Here is a 17,596-nt window from a genome sequence, read left to right as displayed (position 1 = left end):
TTCCCCATAATTCAAGAAATAACTGTTTCTAAAAATTTAGTTCATATTTTTCCATTTTTACTATGCATATTTTAACATATAAATATGTAATTACTTTTAACAAAAATGATATACAGTACATCGTGCTCTGCAACTTGCTTTTCCCCCTTAACAGTATATCACAGATACAGCATAGACATGTCACCACATAGAAATAAACCTTATTTTTTTTTCAGTAGTTGAGTAGTATTTCAGTATGAGTATACCACAGTTTATTTAGCCAATCACTTACTGACAGGCATGTAGGTTACCGCCATTTTTTTTTGTTTTTGTTTTTTTACTGCAAACAATGTTGCAGTGAACATCCTTGAGCATATATGATTTGTCCCTGTGTTAATATTTCTGTAGGGTAAATTCTTAAAAGAGAAATTGCTAGATTAAAGGATATGTGTAGTTCACAATTTAATAGATCTTGCTAAACTGTACTCTGAAGAGCTAAACTAATTTATCCTCACATTAACTATGTATGGGAGTGCTGGATGTCTGTCACCCTTGTCAAATGAGTTGTTATTAATCCTTTTCATAAGTCCAAATATTTAAAGGGAAACCAGCATTACACTCTCCCTTTTTCTTGGGGGATGGCTGCTGCTTCCTTTTTGATGACACAGGCCAGCCCCCATGGAGGAGGACAGCTCTCCTTGCCCCAGCCCCAACCGGTGAGGATTGGGTGGTGAGAAATGTGGGTGGCCCAGGAAAGCTGGACTCCAGAGTAAAGCTGATTTAATATTTTGTGCATGTGGACACTGGATTTAAGATTGAACGTTTGAAACTTACTTTCCTGGGCTTGCCTAATGCCCCTATGATTTTTTCCTGTTAGATGTACTAGTTTTCTATGCACATGTAACACATTATCACAAATTTAGTGGCTAGAACCAACATGAACTTATTATCTCACAGCTTCTGTAAGTCAGAAGTCCAAGAACAGCATAGCTCCATTTTCTGTTTAGGGTTTCATTAGGCTGAAATCAAGATGTCAGTTGGGGCTGCAATCCCATCTGAGACTCAGGTCCTCTGCCAAGCCTTTTCATGTTGTTGGCATAATTCAGTTCCTGGTGTTCTTATGACTGAAGGTACCATTTTCCTCTTGGCTGTTAGTTGTGGGCCACTCTCAGCTCCTGGAGGCTGACCCCAGGTCCTGGCCAGTGAGCCTCTCACGATATGGCAGCTTGCTCCTTCAAGGCCAGCAGGAGAATCTCTCTCCAGTTGGCAACGAGTGTCTTATACAGTAATTGTGAAAGTGAGTATGTGACCACTTTTGCCATATAATGTAATCTAATCACTAGAGGGACCATCCCAGCATATTCCCAGGTCCTGTCAACATTCAAGGGGAGGGGGGGTGAACACAGGGGTGGGAACCTGGGGGGAACATCTTACATTTCTGCCTACTACCGTAGCTGACGATATGTACAAATTCTGTGTGTGTGGGGGGCTTCAGGGGAGGCGCTGAAGCTCAGCTCTTATCCCAGGTTCACTGTCCTTTGGTGGGATAAATATAGTCCTCTTCTATTTTTGTCTTCTGTGTAGTTAAAATGGAAAGTTCCTGATAGGCCATGCAATAACATGCATTTGGGGTGTCTGTTGGCCCTCTCCACTTTTTCTCCTTCTTCCTCTTCACGTAAAGGGATAGGCCCAGGTGGCCATGATTATTCTACTTGGGTGGGTGTGAGACCTGAGACAGAATAATCAATTTGTCCCTCCTGAAAATTCAGAGCTAGTATTGATGAAGTGCATTAGTTAGCTGGTTGGAGGTACTGAGGTTGGCAGCTTCCCAGGCTGGGATAGAGACTTTATGCCACACACATAGAGATAAAGGAATTCAGCCAGGAGGGAGGAAAAAAAAAAACTGAAGCCAATAGGTAAAGAGAAGTGATGATAGAACAACCAACTCTTGTAGCTTGCTCAAGATGCAAGACTTTCAGTGCCAAGATCAGAACATCTCAGGCAAACCAGAATCAGCTGGTCACCCAAAGTAGAGAAGAGTGACCTGTGATGCCCAAGAGGAACTTCCTTGAATCCGGATTCTCCCCAGTGCCTATTCCTAGTCCTGGGAGGAGGCTGCCTGGATTTCTTGCCCTGACTCTCATGTGGGCTTCCCTGTAACTTCCTAATTCTCCTTTGTCTAAAGTAGTCTGGAAGTTTAACTTCCAGGAAGATCGCACTTTGTCATTAGAGTGAGCCCAGGTAACTGGATGCTCCCCAATGACATGAGAAGATGGGATGTGTCACTTCTGGTCCCAGGCAGCTAACACCCAGTGATTGTGCTTCACGCACTCCCCCTCATCCTGTGGCTGTGAGTGAGGAACTCAGGAATGCACAACCCAGATCCCCAATCTCAGTGGAGGGAGAGCTGCTGAGGAGGACTGTGCCACCCTCCTGGGGCTTCACGTGAGAGAGAAATCAAGCTTTTTGCATTTGGCCACTGAGATTTCAGGTTTATTTGTCCTCAAGCTGAGTCTCCTGCCTAATATAGTGGATTTCTTTTAATCTTAACCAAAAAAGCTTTTACTATGACAACCTGGGTCATGAGAAGTCTACTGAAAATATCCTCAGTTTTTGAACACCTGGGAAAGTTCTTATTTGATTACTTACAGAATGATCAGAAATGTTCAGTCCACATTCAAGGGCAGGATTCAGGATCCAGGGTGCAGAGCAGGACTTGAGAGATTGCAGTTGACTTTGCAGAGGTTTCTACCTCACCTGCAAGCTGGCTCTAATCCACAGCAAGATAACAGGGGTGTGGATCTAGGCAGGAAACTCTTGTGGCCAGAGCAGGTTGGTCAGCACAGTTGCACTTGGGTCAAATGAAGAGACCAGACTCAGGGATCTGAGGATAGGACCAGGCACAGGTGAACTCCTGAGAACTGCCCAACCTGGCAGCAGGAACCCTAGGTACTACCCACCCATAACGATCTGCTTAGGGAAGGCAAGCTTGGTTCCCAGGCCATAATGCTTACGGCAGACAAATTCCTAGAAAGTCACAAATTACTAAAACTGGCTTGAGATTAAATAAAAAACTGAACAGATCTATACAAATAAAGAGACTAAATTAGTAATAAAAAACCTTCCAACAAACAATAGTGCATGACCAGACAGCTTCATTGATGAATTCTACCGAACATTTGAAGAATGAACACCAATCCTTTTCAAATTCTTCCAAAAACATTACAGAGGAGAAACAATTCCTAACTCATCCTGTGAGGCCAGTATCACCCTGATACGAAGCCACACACAGCCAATGGTGTCTCACTGGTGGAGAAGCACAAGCCCATGGCCTGCTGGGGGCCCAGTTTCCAGCCCACCCAACACAATGAAGTGGAGATCCTGGGCTGGATCGGGCTCTGGGACAACCAGCTCTGTCCCCTCCCAAGTCACTGGCCAGTCCCAGCCTTTACTGAAAAATGTCTCCTTTGACCTCCCCTCCTGCCTCTCTTAGTCACCCAACCCATTACCTCACACACTCAGTGGGCAAGAACTCCTCCCCATGCTGAGCCAATATCCTTCCTGTTGCTGGTTCATCTTCCTATCCCCGCCCAGGCCTTCTCACACTTTCCTATGCATCTGATCACCTGGGGATCTGGTTAAAATGCAGACAGATTTAGTAGTTCCAGGCTAGGGTATGAGACTGCTTTTCTAACAAACCTTCCAGTGGTATCTACGCTTCTGCTCCTGGAGCAAGATTTTGAGTAGCAGGGGTCTAAAGTACCCATCCCAGGAGCACCTTTTGAGCCCAACTCACATGGCTATCTCAGGGAGTTCAGGGAATCATCCTCGGGTAGAAAATCTTGGAAAGCAGGACTGTTCCACCTGCACCAGGGGAGACTCAGGAGCCCCTGGCTTCTTTTAGGGCAAAGAGGCCACTGCTCACCTGCATACCCCCACTACAGCATATATACTGCAACATGCCCAACATCCCTATATACCCCCTCATACATGCTACAACATCCTTAACACCTCTACGTGCCCCTACACATGCATGCGTGTGCACGCATGCACACACATACACACACACAGAAACACAAAAGAATAAGGCCTGGTGGCTCACAAGACCACGCTTTAAGTCCAAGGCACTTTCTAAATCAAAATGCTTCTAAACAGAAGACAACTTTTTGGCTCAGGAAGGGCTGGAGCACTTGGTAGTTTGGACAGAAGTGGTGAAGGCCAACAGAGGCTGGTGGAGACACCACAGAGGAGACCCTGATGGGCCAGAGGGCTTGTCGTTAGATCTGGAAGGAAAGCAGAGTAGAGGCAGGGAGGTGGAAGTGGGGCCTCTGGCTTCTGGATGGTGCTGATGGCTGCCAGAGGCTGCTGTGGTAATAATGGCCAAGGTACAGGGCCTGCTACAATCTCCAAAGCATTCCCACACTTCATCCTTTCAGGAGGCACCATGATCCTGACTTTACAGATGAGGATATGACAGTCTTTGGTGCTAGGCGACTTGCTTCAGGAGACACCAATCCAATGGGAGCCACCCAGAAACCACATTTCTGTTGCCTGAACCAGCTCGGAAAGCTGGTTGGGGGACACTGAGAAGTCCTGTGCATTGATGTCCCCCTCTGAACAAGGAAGAGAACAGGAGGGTAAAAGGGGTGGGTTTTGGGGACTTCTGCTGAAACTGTGGTGTCTGGGGAAACAAGGAGAAGCCCCCTATTTCTCAGTAAGGAAGACAACTTGGGTGACAGGGTGATGGAAAATCTCAGCACAGCTGTAGCTCCAGCCCCACCTTTCCATTTGGAGAGGGCCAGGCAATGTGCAGAACAGACATATGAATGGGTTTTAAAAATACCACTGCCCTAAGCATGCACTTGGAGGAATTATGACACTCAGGGCAATTGGAGGGAATCCATCACTGTCCCAGGGAACATGCCCACTGCATGAGAGATGCTCTCAGCTCTCTCTGGGCCCAACACACACACGCTCAGACACATACATACACACATATACAAACACACACACACATGGTCACCCACAGACACACATATATAGACATACACACACACAATAGACACGGACACTGACACATACACCCACAGACACGTACGACACACACACACACGGATACCCACAGACACACATATACAGACATATACACAGACACACATAGACACACACAGACACCGACACATACACACACAGACATATACACATACACACACATACAAATGTACACAATTACACACAAATACACACACAAACACAGACATATACATACACAGGAATACATATACACATACACATGTATACACATATACACAGAAACTCACAGACACACATATACAGACAGGCACACATGCACATGCAGACACAGACACATACATTCACATGTGTACATATACACATACACATATACACACACATACATATCCATATATGCACATACACAAACAGACACATACAGACACATGTACAGATATACACATGCACATATACACACATTATATATACACATACACACATATATACACATCAGACATACACATATGCATACACAACACAACCTCTCCTCCATCCCTATTCCCTATGTTCCTATTCTCCATACCCCCCAACCTCAACACATAAAGACCCACAGAAGAATAGTGGCCCACAAGACCATGGATACTGGGGGCAAAGCAGTATCTCACCCGAAAACAGAAAGAAATCCCCCATTGTCAAATTTCCTTCCAGCCAAACCAGATCATGCAAGTGCTGGGCTTGGATCCAGGGCCCCTGCTCTTACTAGCAGTGTGCCGTTGGGTACGGCCTTTGACCTGTCTGAGATTAGGTTTCCCCATCTGGAATATAGGTAGGATTGTCCCTGCAGAGCTGATATAAGGCTTAGCTGCAGTAACATGGGAAAGGGCTCAGGAAACTGTAAGGTATGGCACTGTATTAAAATGGAAAGCCAACAGCGACAAATGCAAGAGTGCACTGCAGCCATTGTTCTTGGGAGCACATGCCAGAATCCTGGGGAATATGCAGTGCTTGCATGGCTGTGCCTGTGGGTGGACGCTTCTTAGAAGAATGTTGCGTTCTTGGCATTCCAGCCTGGCCACTTGACATAGAGGAGTGTAAGCCCCACTCTGCTGTGCCTATTCTCTCTGCAGCTTTCCTCCCAGAGGCAAGTACCGGGCAGGTGTTGTCACACTGCTCTCAGGGATTACGCTAATTATATTTTTATCTCCTAGGCTGCGATGACAGGCATCTTCAACCAGTGTGGCTCCCACTCTTTGGCTTTCCAGACTGGCTTTCCTCCTGAAGACACAGCCTGTTGTTAAATTGTTACCAAGGTCCCAGGGGTTCTGTTCTGAGAAAGGGACAAAAGAGAGCTAATATAAATCCCCAGGAGTGCTCACAGGCTGCCTGCAAACTCATCCGCTTATTCACTCGGCAAACATGGAATGTTGGCATGGAGCATCTGCTGCTACATGCCAAGCTCTGCGCTGGGCTGGGGGATGCTGAGATGGAAAGACCTAGTCCTAACTCTCCAGGAGCACCCAGGCTGGAGGAGGCAGAAGTGGAGCATGTGAGTGGTATAATAACAGAAGAATCACAGTGGGCAGCAGCATCACTACAAGGGGCTTCACAGAGGAGGCAATGATGGAGTAGAGGCCGAAAGGGTGAGTAGGACTGTGTCAGCTATAAAAAGATTCTGGGATCAAAGAGGGAACTTGGAGGCAGAAGGAACAGCATGTACAAAGGCAAGTGGGTGTAAGGGAATGGCAGGAAGCTTGGTGTGGCTGGAGAACCAGGTCTGTAGGGGGTGCTGATGTTCTAATGCTTACATGGCCAATTGTCTTACATGTATCTGTCCTGTTCCTCAACTAGACTCCTTGAAGGCAGAGACTGTATATTTTTATTCAATTCTATGTGATTTGATAAACTTTTACTAAGATGATTTTGTATGCAGGGTACTGAGTTATTTCCTAAAGAGACTCTTGATCTAGTCTTTAACCTCCTGCCCTGAAGGGGATCCCAGCCTAGGAGACCAACACACTCACTTGGAACCACAAAGCAAGGCAGGATGCACAGGAGCCCAAGTGGAGACACTGAGGGTTTGGGGAGTTTGAGGGTGGAGTGGAAAGAGATTGATGCCAACTAGAAGGGATCAGGAAAAGTTTATGGAGGAGGTGGTGTTGAGCTGGCTCTTAAATGTCAATGGGAAAGATGGTGGGAAGTTTATCTTTACAAGTGGAAGGCCAGCATATGTGAAGTCTCAAGATTTGAAAAATGCAGGTCAGTTCTGGAATAATGATGAGGCTCCTGTAGCAGTGATGTTGGGCATATGGGTTGTGAGCATGAGTGTGTGCGTGCATGTAGGATGGGAAGGGAGTTAGGAAGCAGCCAACAACAGCTACCTCTATATAACATTTATGTGGGCTGGCCTCTTACATATTACATATATTTGCATGGTTTACATCTATTACCTTACATAGTTTTTATAGCACCAAGAGGTAGATTATATTATATTCTTCAAATAATTTGAGTCACAGAGAGACAAAATAATTTTCTTAGGTCATGCGCTAGAAAGCAGCAGAGCAAGGATTTGAACTTAGCCAGACTAGTTCCAGAGTCTGCTCTGAACACTACACTTCTTCTCAGATGATAATGATGAGATGTGGCAGGTACTGTTGAGTGCCTGCCCCCTGCCATTCTCTTCTTGCTGGCAGAACCCTGAGTTTGTTTGAGTGTCCACCTCTCCCCACAAGACTCTAGGGTAAATCTCAATTTATTTAAGTCAATTCTGGTAACCCCATTTCCCTTGCCAGTCATTGGTTAAGAAAGGGACATGTGGCTTAATCCTGACCAATGAGAGGAGAGAATTCTTCTGGGAGGCTTTGGAAAAAATGTTCTTCACTAACGAAAAGGACAACGAGGAGGAAATGGCTCATCTTCTATGGTGTGACGTTATGTCTTGAAGTGAGCCCTTGAACTGCAGCAGTTGTCTTATGATTAGGAGGGGAGCTCACCAACATGCTGATGATGTGGATCAAAAAGACACAGAGAGCCTGGGATAACAGATTGAGCCACTGAGTGTACCAACTTTGGCAGTCCCCCTACTCTGGGCACCCTGTGGTGCCAGATCATTAATCTTCCTGGTTGAAGCCAGCTAAGGTGAAGGTCTCTGTTACTTGCAGCCCAAAGCATCCTCTGATGCTTAAGGACATAGGCCACTAAGGGGTTTCCTCACAGAGTCTAGCATGGTGTCTTATACCCACATAGCAGCAGCTGGGGAGACAGGACCCTTCAGGATCCCCATAAATCACAGATCACAGGTAGACATTCCAATCCAGTCCTAGACAGGGCTCACCACCCTACGACAAAAGTCAGTGATTGAGGGTGATATGGTTTGGCCTTGTCCCCACCCCAATCTCATCTTGAATTCCCACATGTGGTGGGAGGGACCCAGTCGGACATAATTGAATCATGGTGACAGGTCTTTCCTGATAGTGAATAAGTCTCACGAGATCTGATGGTTTTAAAAAGAGGAGTTCCCCTGCACAAGCTCTCTCTCTTTGCCTGCCACCATCCACATAAGATGTGACTTGCTCCTCCTTGCCTTCCACCATGATTGTGAGGCTTCCCCAGCCACGTGGAACTGTAAGTCCAGTTAAACCTCTTTCTTTTGTAAATTGCCCAGTCTCAGGTATGTCTTTATCAGCAGTGTGAAAACGGACTAATACACAGGGGCTGGGGGAAGAGAGCTGGTAGCCAGCAGTCTTGGGCTCTTGATGTAGCTCCACCCTCAACTTGCTGTTGACCTTGGGGGAGTCATGCCCTTCTCTGAGTCTCGGCTTCATTATCTGTCAAGTGAGTGGGTGCGACTAGATATTCTTTTAGGGCTCTTTCAGTTCTTTGATTTTCTGATGAATTATCATCTGTCTAAACCCATTAAGCTGCCTTTACTAAAAAAATAAAATGGATGGTGATGGCTGAAGTTGGGGGTAACAAATGATAAATTTAGTCTAGTGACTGCCTTTGTGCCACCAAGACTGGCTGAGAAAAATGTTTTCTCTGCTGAAATGGAGAAGGATTTAGAACTGTCCCATTTTCATAGAGAAGAGGGAGAGGGGTGATGAAGACATAGTGGAATTTGAGGCAAATTCCCACAATGCTTGCATGGTGAACAAGCTCTGGGGACCACAGAGAGAATACTGTTCCCTTCATAATAGGGTAAGGGCAGGAGTGGGAAGGGCAGACATCCAAGAGCCAGCTTTCTGATCCCTCCTGATAAAGCATGCTGGAGATGGAACAGCATCACCAACTAACTGCAGCTAGAAGTGCTAGATTGCTTTAGGCGGAACATCTGCCTCACATTTGTTTCCAAAGCCTCCACTAGGCTACATTTCAAGATGTGAAATATTTCTTCAGAGTTTCTTTCTGATCTTTCTTTTGTTCCCCTGCCCTTACCTACTTCTTGGATTCAGCTTGCTGAGGTTGCTTTTTGGATGCTGAGTGCACCCCTCATCCATTCCCACCCTGTCATTCTGCTCTGGTTATTCCACCCAGCCCCATCCTTCCTCCACATGCTCTGAAATGGCCTTTCCCCATTTAAAATCCTAATCCACCCACATCTCTGTTTTCCAAAGTGGATCAATATCAGATACATGTCAGAAAGGAAATCTGACTTAACAAATTCACACTGAATTATGAATGACTGCCAGCTTTTTGCTAAAACCACCTTTTTCCTTCATTTATTTCTTTTCCCCTACTCCTTCACCCCCTTCCTTCTTTTCTTCCCTTTACAACAGAAAGTTTACTTAATTGAATTGGTCTCTAATTGTCAAAAATGTTGAGTATCATTACAAACGTGAAAAGACCATTTTCTAGCAGAGCAAAAGAAATTTCAGAGGAGGTAGGCATTGGAACATGTATTCAACTTTGTCTTTTATGTGGCTGTTTTTTTGTTAACCTCCTACACAGTGTATAAACCTGGCTTCCCAAGGCTACAGGTCCAACGTGCTTAACCTGAGAATGTTAAAAATATGCTAAAGTTGACATACACACTGGTCTGGAGGTGGAAGAAAATGGAATTGGGTGACTGTCATAGTCTCTGTATCATGAAGGAAAAAGGGACTAAAACACGGGACACCCGACTTATCTAGGCTGTATTGGGATTTGGATCACAACAGCCAGCCACTATCCTCAACGATTTGGATGTATTAACTCATTAATCCTCTCAAAGAAATTAGTGTGGTAGGCACAATTATCAGTCCCATTTTACAGGCGAGAAAACCGAACCACAGAGAGTTAAGAACTATCTCTAGGTCACAGAGTAGCACAGCCAGGTTTTGAAGCCAGTGTGACTCTAGGGCCTGTACTTATGACTATGTGGCCCTTTGAAACCTATAATATGCATGGAATTTGTCCTTTACATCCTCAACTATGTACTGGCTTATGGTGGTTTAGAGTCCTGCCTTTGTCTAAACCTTATCCTATATTTTCCATCCAAGTGGCCTATCCCATGTTCTATTCCTCCTGTTTCATCAGATGGAAATGTAATTAAGCAATATCAAGGTATAAAAATGAGTATCGTTAAAAGCTTCTGCACAGAAAAATAAACAATCAACAGAGTAAACAAGTAACCTACAGAATGGGAAAAAATATTTGCAAAGTATGCATCCAACAAAGGGCTAATATCCAGAATCTACAAGGAACTCAAAAAACTCAACAAGATAAGAACAAAGAACCCCATTAAAAAGTAGGCAAAGGACGTGAACATTTTTCAAAAGATATATAAATGACCAACAAACATGACAAATGCTCAACATCACTAATCATCAAAGAAATGCAAATTAAAACCAAAAGGTACCGTGATATACAAGTCAGAATGGCTATTACTAAAAAGACAAAAAACAGCAGATGTTGGTGAAAATTCAGAGAAAAGGGAATGCTTATTTATACACTGTTGGTAGAAGCATAAATTAGTACAACCTTTATGGGAAACAGTATGGAGATTTCTCAAAGAACTAAAAATAGAACTACCATTCAATCCAGCATCTCACTACTGGGTATATACCCAAAGTAAAAGAAATAATTGTATCAAAAAGATACCTTCACTTGTATGTTTATTGCAGTGGTATTCACAGTAGCAAAGATGTGGAATCAACTTAAGTATGAATTAACAGAGGTTTAGATGAAGAAAATGTGGTATATATATAACATGGAGTGTTACTCATCCATAAGAATGAATGAAATCATGTATTTTGCAGCAATATGGATGGAACTGGAAGCCATTATCCTAGTGAAATAACTGAGAAACGGAAAGTCAGATACTGCATATTCTCACTTATGAGTGGGAACTAAACAGTGGGCACACATGGACATACAGAGTGGAATGCTAGACGTTGGAGACCCCAAAATATGGGAAGGTGGGAGGGGGTGAGGGTTGAAAAATTATCTATTGGGTACAATGTTCATAATTCAGGCGATGAGTACACTAAAAGCCCAAACTTCACCACTATACAATACATGCATGTAAGAAATCTGCACTTGTAACCCCTAAATATATAAAAATTAAAAAATTAAAAAGTCACTGTCATACTTCAGTTATTGAACAAACATTTTCTGCTTGCTTGCTCCATGTCTAGATACTGTGCAGAGTAAAAAGATCAATGACATAAGGTCCCTCCCTCAAGGAGGCCGTAGTCAAGATGAATGTAAATAATTATAATGCTGGATAGAAAGGCATGTGAATCACACGATAGGTAAGAAAAAAACAAATAAGGAAGAGCAAGAGATTACAGCAGCCTGGGGGTCTGCTCTGGAGGGGGATGATGTAGCTTTGAGCATGACTTTGAAGGCTGAGCAACCCCATGGACAAAGACAGCAGGAGCAAAGGCCTAGAGATAGAAAGGCATAAGAAGATTTGAGGGTTAGAAAATGCCCCATTAGGTCAGGGCAGTGGGACTAGGAAGCAGAGCAGCTGGCAGAGAGTAGGGGTTGGGTTTTGCCAAAACAAAAGTTTGGGTACAGACCCCAGACTGAGGGTTGGCTTTTGCCCTTTAAGTGTCATATGCAAAACTGTGCCATGATGTTTTGATGACAGCACTTTAGATCTTTGATTCTCAGACTGAATTGCCCAACTACCTGGGGTGGGGGGTACCCAGCAAAGTGCTGGAAAGACCAAAGGTCTTTGTACATCTTCTTGGAGCAACATTTTTATTTCATAGGTACTATTTTAAAACATTGCTTTCATATGAAAACAAATATGGGTAAATTATGGCATAGAATACAATTTGCTATCATTTCTCAGCTAAAACAGGAGAGCCTTTAGATGGATCATTTTGGGCTGCAGTCTGAAGGAAGTGATAGTCAAAATATTTAACCACCAATAGGAGCAGCAACCAATAACAACTGGAGCAGGGTCTCGGAGGACCCTTGCAACACCAGAGATTAACCGTTTAGTAGATGGACTGAGGGGAGTACTGGAGCCCCAAGGGAGGAGCTGGGAGAGCAGCCAAGGAAGGAACTGGGGGGCTCTGGACTGCATCCATTTACCAACTGGTAGGGAAGTATTTCAGTATTTTAACAACCAGCTGGATATCTGTCCTGGCTATCCTCCTACCAGCCTCAGGGAATCCACTGGCTTTCATCTTCATTAAGCCAATGTTGAGGGAAACTCGGAGAAACATTGCTTTGACCTAAGAGGTGACTCTATGTGAGTTAGGGATCTGGGGTTAGGGGAAACATTTTCCAGGCACAGCATGGCCCAAATCACAGTGTCCAGGCAACCATCTCCTTTACCCTTGCTGAAGGCCTGTCTTACCTGATCTTTCCAATACCGATACAGCCAAGAAAGGTCCCATCTCTGAGCAGCAGCCCCCACAACACAGCTTTCACAGAAGACAACAAAGCTTACTTACCAATTTCACCTGTAAGTATTTTTTTCACAACAGCTTTGGTGGAAAAAAACCCCATTCAGACTCTTAGCAATACATCAAGGATATTTGAATGCATTTGAAATATAATGAGTATGCAGCTATAAAGACATGCCTCATAAAAATCTTTTGAAGGAAGAAATAAAACAAATGATCCTGCCTTTGTACCTTTCCTTTCTGAGGCAGCAGTGAGTTTCCCAGTGCTTCCCCCAAATAACAAACTCAGGTATAAATTATAATTGGTAACCAGGATCTTGCATAGGAAGTGCCATTGTTAATGTGAAACAGGTGGACCTCCCACCTTTGGCCTGGCTGTTTCAGGCAGTGTCCCTCTCTCCAGCCTTGGTGGGCAGGCTGAGATGCCAGCCGTTTGCAGCAGACACAACGCACTTCCCAAGATAAAGAAGCAGGGAGACCCTGCACATGGTCTTCTCACCTGACCTGCAGCCAGAATTGGCCACGTGACCCAATTCTGGCCCCTGAGATATAAGGGGCAGTTGCTGGGGCTCCTGGAAAAGACTTTGCTCTTTCCTAAAATGGGAAAGATGAGGAGAGGGTGCCTTTGCCTCCCAGCTTCTTCACTGTGTTTGGACACTCACGTGATGTGGGAATTATGCTAGGAACTGCGGAAGCTGCTTTTTGAGCAGAGTAGAGACATGCTGACACACTGAAGGTGGTAGAATTGGTGGATGGAGAGGGCCTGGGCCCTTCTTAATGTGAAAGAGTTGCTGTTCAACCCCAGACACCACCTACCTCTGCAAGTTTTATCATCAGAGATGAAAACTTCTATGTTCCCCACTTTCACTCATGTGCTCTTACTTATAGCAAAGGCATTCTGTACTAGTCAAGATAAGGCAGACTTCCCTGCTGTAAGACATTGGTTTACAAATCTCAGTGGTTAAGCACAAAATGTTTCTTTCTCCTTCCCTTAAAGCCTGGAGAGCTGGACAGCCCTCCTCCATCTTGTGGCTATGTCAATGTGGCCTCCAAGGTCATTGAGGCAAAGGAAGAGAAAAGTGGGATTGCGTGAGTTGTGTTTAAGGTCAAACCTGGAAGTAGCTGACTTCACTTCTGCTCACATCCCAAGTGCCAGACCCTATCTGACATCATGGTGGCCTGAGAGATGAAATCTCCCAGTGGCCTATTAAAGCACTGTCTCTGCCATACTTCCTAACCGTCACGCTACCTTGACTATCCCTCTTCCATCAGAAAGTCTTTCACTAATTCAACAGATATTTGTTAAACTTCCTTATGACAGGTGAGCTACAGGGAATATAAAAGGGAAGACTTGACTATCTTATATATCATCATATCCCTGGTCCTCAGAGCATCTGACACATAGGAGACACTAAATACTTACTAAATAAACATATATATATATATATATATATCAAAATATGTGTGTATCTATATTAATCCATGAATTATGTCTACCCTCAAGACAAGAACAAGCAATGGGGAAAGGACTCGCTATTCAATGAATGGTGCTGGGGCAACTGGCTAGCCATATGCAGAAGATTGAAACTGGACCCCATCCTTATATTATATACAAAACCTAACTCAAGATGGATTAAAGACTTAAATGTACAATCTAAAACTATGAAAACCCTGGAAGAAAACCTAGGCAATACCATCCTGGACATAGGAACAGGCAAAGATTTCATGACAAATACCCAAAATTAATTGCAGCAAAAGCAAAAATTGACAAATGGGATCTCATTAAACCAATAATGAGCTTCTGCACATCAAAGGAAACTATCAACAGAGTGAATGGACAACCTACAAAATGAGAGAAAATTTTTGCAAACTCTGCATCTGACAAAGGTCTGAGATCCAACATCTATAAGGAACTTAAACAAATTTACAAGAAAAAAACAAATAACTTTATTAAAAAATGGGCAAAGGACATGAACAGATACTTTTCAAGGGAAGACATACATACAGCCAAGAATCATATGAAAAAAAGCTCAACATCACTGATAATTAGAGAAATGCAAATCAAAACTACAATGAGATACCATCTCACATCAGTCAGAATGGCTGTTATCAAAAAGTAAAAAAATAACAGATGCTGGTGAGGTTGGGGAGCAAAAGGAATGTTTATACACTGTTGGTGGGAGTGTACATTAGTTCAGCCATGGTGGAAAAGAGTGTGTCAATTCCTCAAAAACCTAAAAACAGAAATACCATTCAACCCAGCAATCCCATTACTGGGTATATACCTAAAGGAATATAAATTGTTCTATTGTAAAGACACATGCACACATATGTTCATTGCAGCACTATTCACAATAGCAAAGACATGAAATCAACCTAAATGCCCATCAGTGGTAGACTGGATAAAGAAAATGTGGTACATATACACCGTGGAATAATATGCAGCCATAAAAAAGAATGAGACCATGTCCTTTGCAAGGACTTGGATGGAGCTGGAGGCCATCATCCTTAGCAAACCAATACAGGAAGAGAAAACCAAATATTACACGTTCTCACTTATAAGTGGGAGCTGAACAATGAGAACACATGGATACATGGGAGACAACAGCACACACTGGGGTCTGTTGGAGAGTGCAGGGTGTGAGGAGGGAAAGAATCAGGAAAAATAACTAAATAATAGGTACTAGGCTTCATATCTGAGTGATGAAATAATCTGCATAACAAACCCCCATGACACAAGTTTATCTATATAACAACCTGCACATGCACCCCTGAACTTAAAAGTTAAATTAAAAACAAAAGAACCTTCACATCTAGCTGGGAGTCAGATGACTACATGACTGGAGTACCATGTGGCAGAGGCAGCAGTACAATGCTGTGGGTAGGGCTCAGCTTGGCTCAAAGAAATCCAGAAAGGCTTCAGAGAGGAGACAACATGTGGCTAGGGTCTTGAAGGGTGAAGAATTTGCAAGCAGAGATAGAAGGTGAGAAGGAAGAATGGGGACCCCGAAGTACATGTGTAAATGCATGACATTGTGAAAAGGCCTGGACTCTGTGTGTGGAGGGCAGGAAGAGGGTATGGAGGGGCCAATCTTAGGAGTGGGGGCAGAGCATGTAAGGCAGAAGTTCTCCATCTCAGCTGCACATTAGAATTGCCTGAGTAGCTTTTAACAAAATACCAATGCTCAGGCTCCCCTCCAAACCCATACAATAAGATTCTCTGGACTGGGGCTGGGTATCAATACTTTAAAAAAGCTCCCATATGATTCTAATGGGCAACCAGGGCTGGGCATCACTGATCGAGAGGGAGGTCGGGGACAGGCTGTGAAGAGTCTTGTTTGTCCTGCTGAAATTGCAATGGAGCACTGTAGAAACGTGCCCCTCCTTCTCCCTCACGAGTTTCAGACTCCCTAAAAGGAAGCCCTTCAGGATCAGGTACAGGGAGAAAAGAGTTGTCAAAATGTTTCTTTGTCATTACTTTTTCCTTCACTTATTGTTCCTTCTCTGCATGGGAAGTCCCCCTTCTCCCTTAGCTGTAGTACTCCAGGGTCTGGAGAACAGCTGTGCTGACAGCTGGCAGGAAATTTCCCAGCCTCGGGAGGCTCCTGAGATAGAGCAGGGCAGATGCCCACCTCTATTCCCAGTTAACTACCAGGTATAGGGAGGCCTGTCGGCTCCTAGGCCTCACTAGGTGTACAAACAACCTCCTCTTTCACGCAGAACATCCTGCCTCACTCCCCAGATCCCCTCCGATGTGCTGATGGTAGAGAGCGTCTTTGCAAGACTCTGACCAATACTGCTTAGTCTGGATTTGCTCCCTTAGCCACCAGATACTTACAGGTTCTCCCATTTGTGGTGCCCTACTCATTACACTCTGCCATCGCAGGACCACATTCCTTTTTGCCTTCTGCCACAGGGTCTTGGAGCTGTTTGCCTCCTCTTACCACTCTGAACATGTTCCTGGAATGCAGACTCATTTTACTACCAGCCTGCAGTGAATTTGCTGCAGGGACAGTCGTAGAGTGCATTCTAAAGCCAAAGAGAAGTTTTGTTTGCATTTACTGTCAAGTGTGGCAAGCAGCAGCCGCTCAATATCCTGAGGCCTCCTCTGAAATTCTGTCCTTGGCCCATCTCGTTACGGCTGCAGGGCAGATGTGAGGCTTCAGTTCTGAGGCACTGGCACTGCTTCTGCCCTCTTGCGTTGCATTTTTCTCAGTTTGAATTTCCAGTTATTGAATGGTCTTTGTTCTTGAATTCATTTATTCACTCATTCATTCGGCAAATATACGGTTTACCTACTATGTGTCTGCCCATTGCTTTGAGCTGGGCATGCAGAGGTGAGTGCAGCCTCTACTCAAGGACTTACAGTCTAGAAGGAGCTATGATGGAGTGAACCAGCAGAGGAGAGAGTGTGGTGAGTTCAGTTCTACTGCATTAGCTGTGTGACCAGCATGAATTATCTTACCTCTTGAGTGAAGGTCAAACTCAATGGAAACTAGACCAGTGGTTTTTCAAACTGGATTCTTTGTAGCCTCTGCAGCCACTGCAGGGGACAAGAGACTGTAGTATGAGTGGGCCCCGTTCCCCTACTCCCTGTTCAATGATGGCAGGGTCTCTTGTATCTATTTCATATACTGGAGTTCTGTGAAAGATCTTGTGATGGTTAATTTTATTGATCGTCTTGGCTGTGCCATGGTACCCAGATATTCAGTCAAACATTATTCTGGATGTTTCTGTGAAGAGATTTTATGGATAAGATTAACATT

The 17,596-nt window shown here is 44.2% G+C and overlaps 1 protein-coding gene across 1 annotated transcript in view; it reads left to right on the top strand.

Moving 5' to 3' along the window:
* The first annotated feature begins 4,423 nt into the window (after positions 1 to 4,423).
* LRFN2 (leucine rich repeat and fibronectin type III domain containing 2) overlaps positions 4,424 to 17,596 on the top strand; it is a 390,172-nt gene continuing 376,999 nt past the window's right edge. Inside the window, exons 1-2 of the mRNA XM_063632414.1 lie at positions 4,424 to 4,616; positions 6,201 to 6,632. The gene's annotated coding sequence lies outside the window, so the exon portion shown is untranslated. The remainder of the gene's footprint in view (positions 4,617 to 6,200; positions 6,633 to 17,596) is intronic.

Source organism: Symphalangus syndactylus, chromosome 23 (assembly GCF_028878055.3).
Source record: "Symphalangus syndactylus isolate Jambi chromosome 23, NHGRI_mSymSyn1-v2.1_pri, whole genome shotgun sequence".
Lineage (NCBI taxonomy): Eukaryota > Metazoa > Chordata > Mammalia > Primates > Hylobatidae > Symphalangus > Symphalangus syndactylus.
The sequence above is the reverse complement of the archived record's forward strand: the minus strand, read 5'-3'. Positions and strand labels throughout refer to the sequence as shown.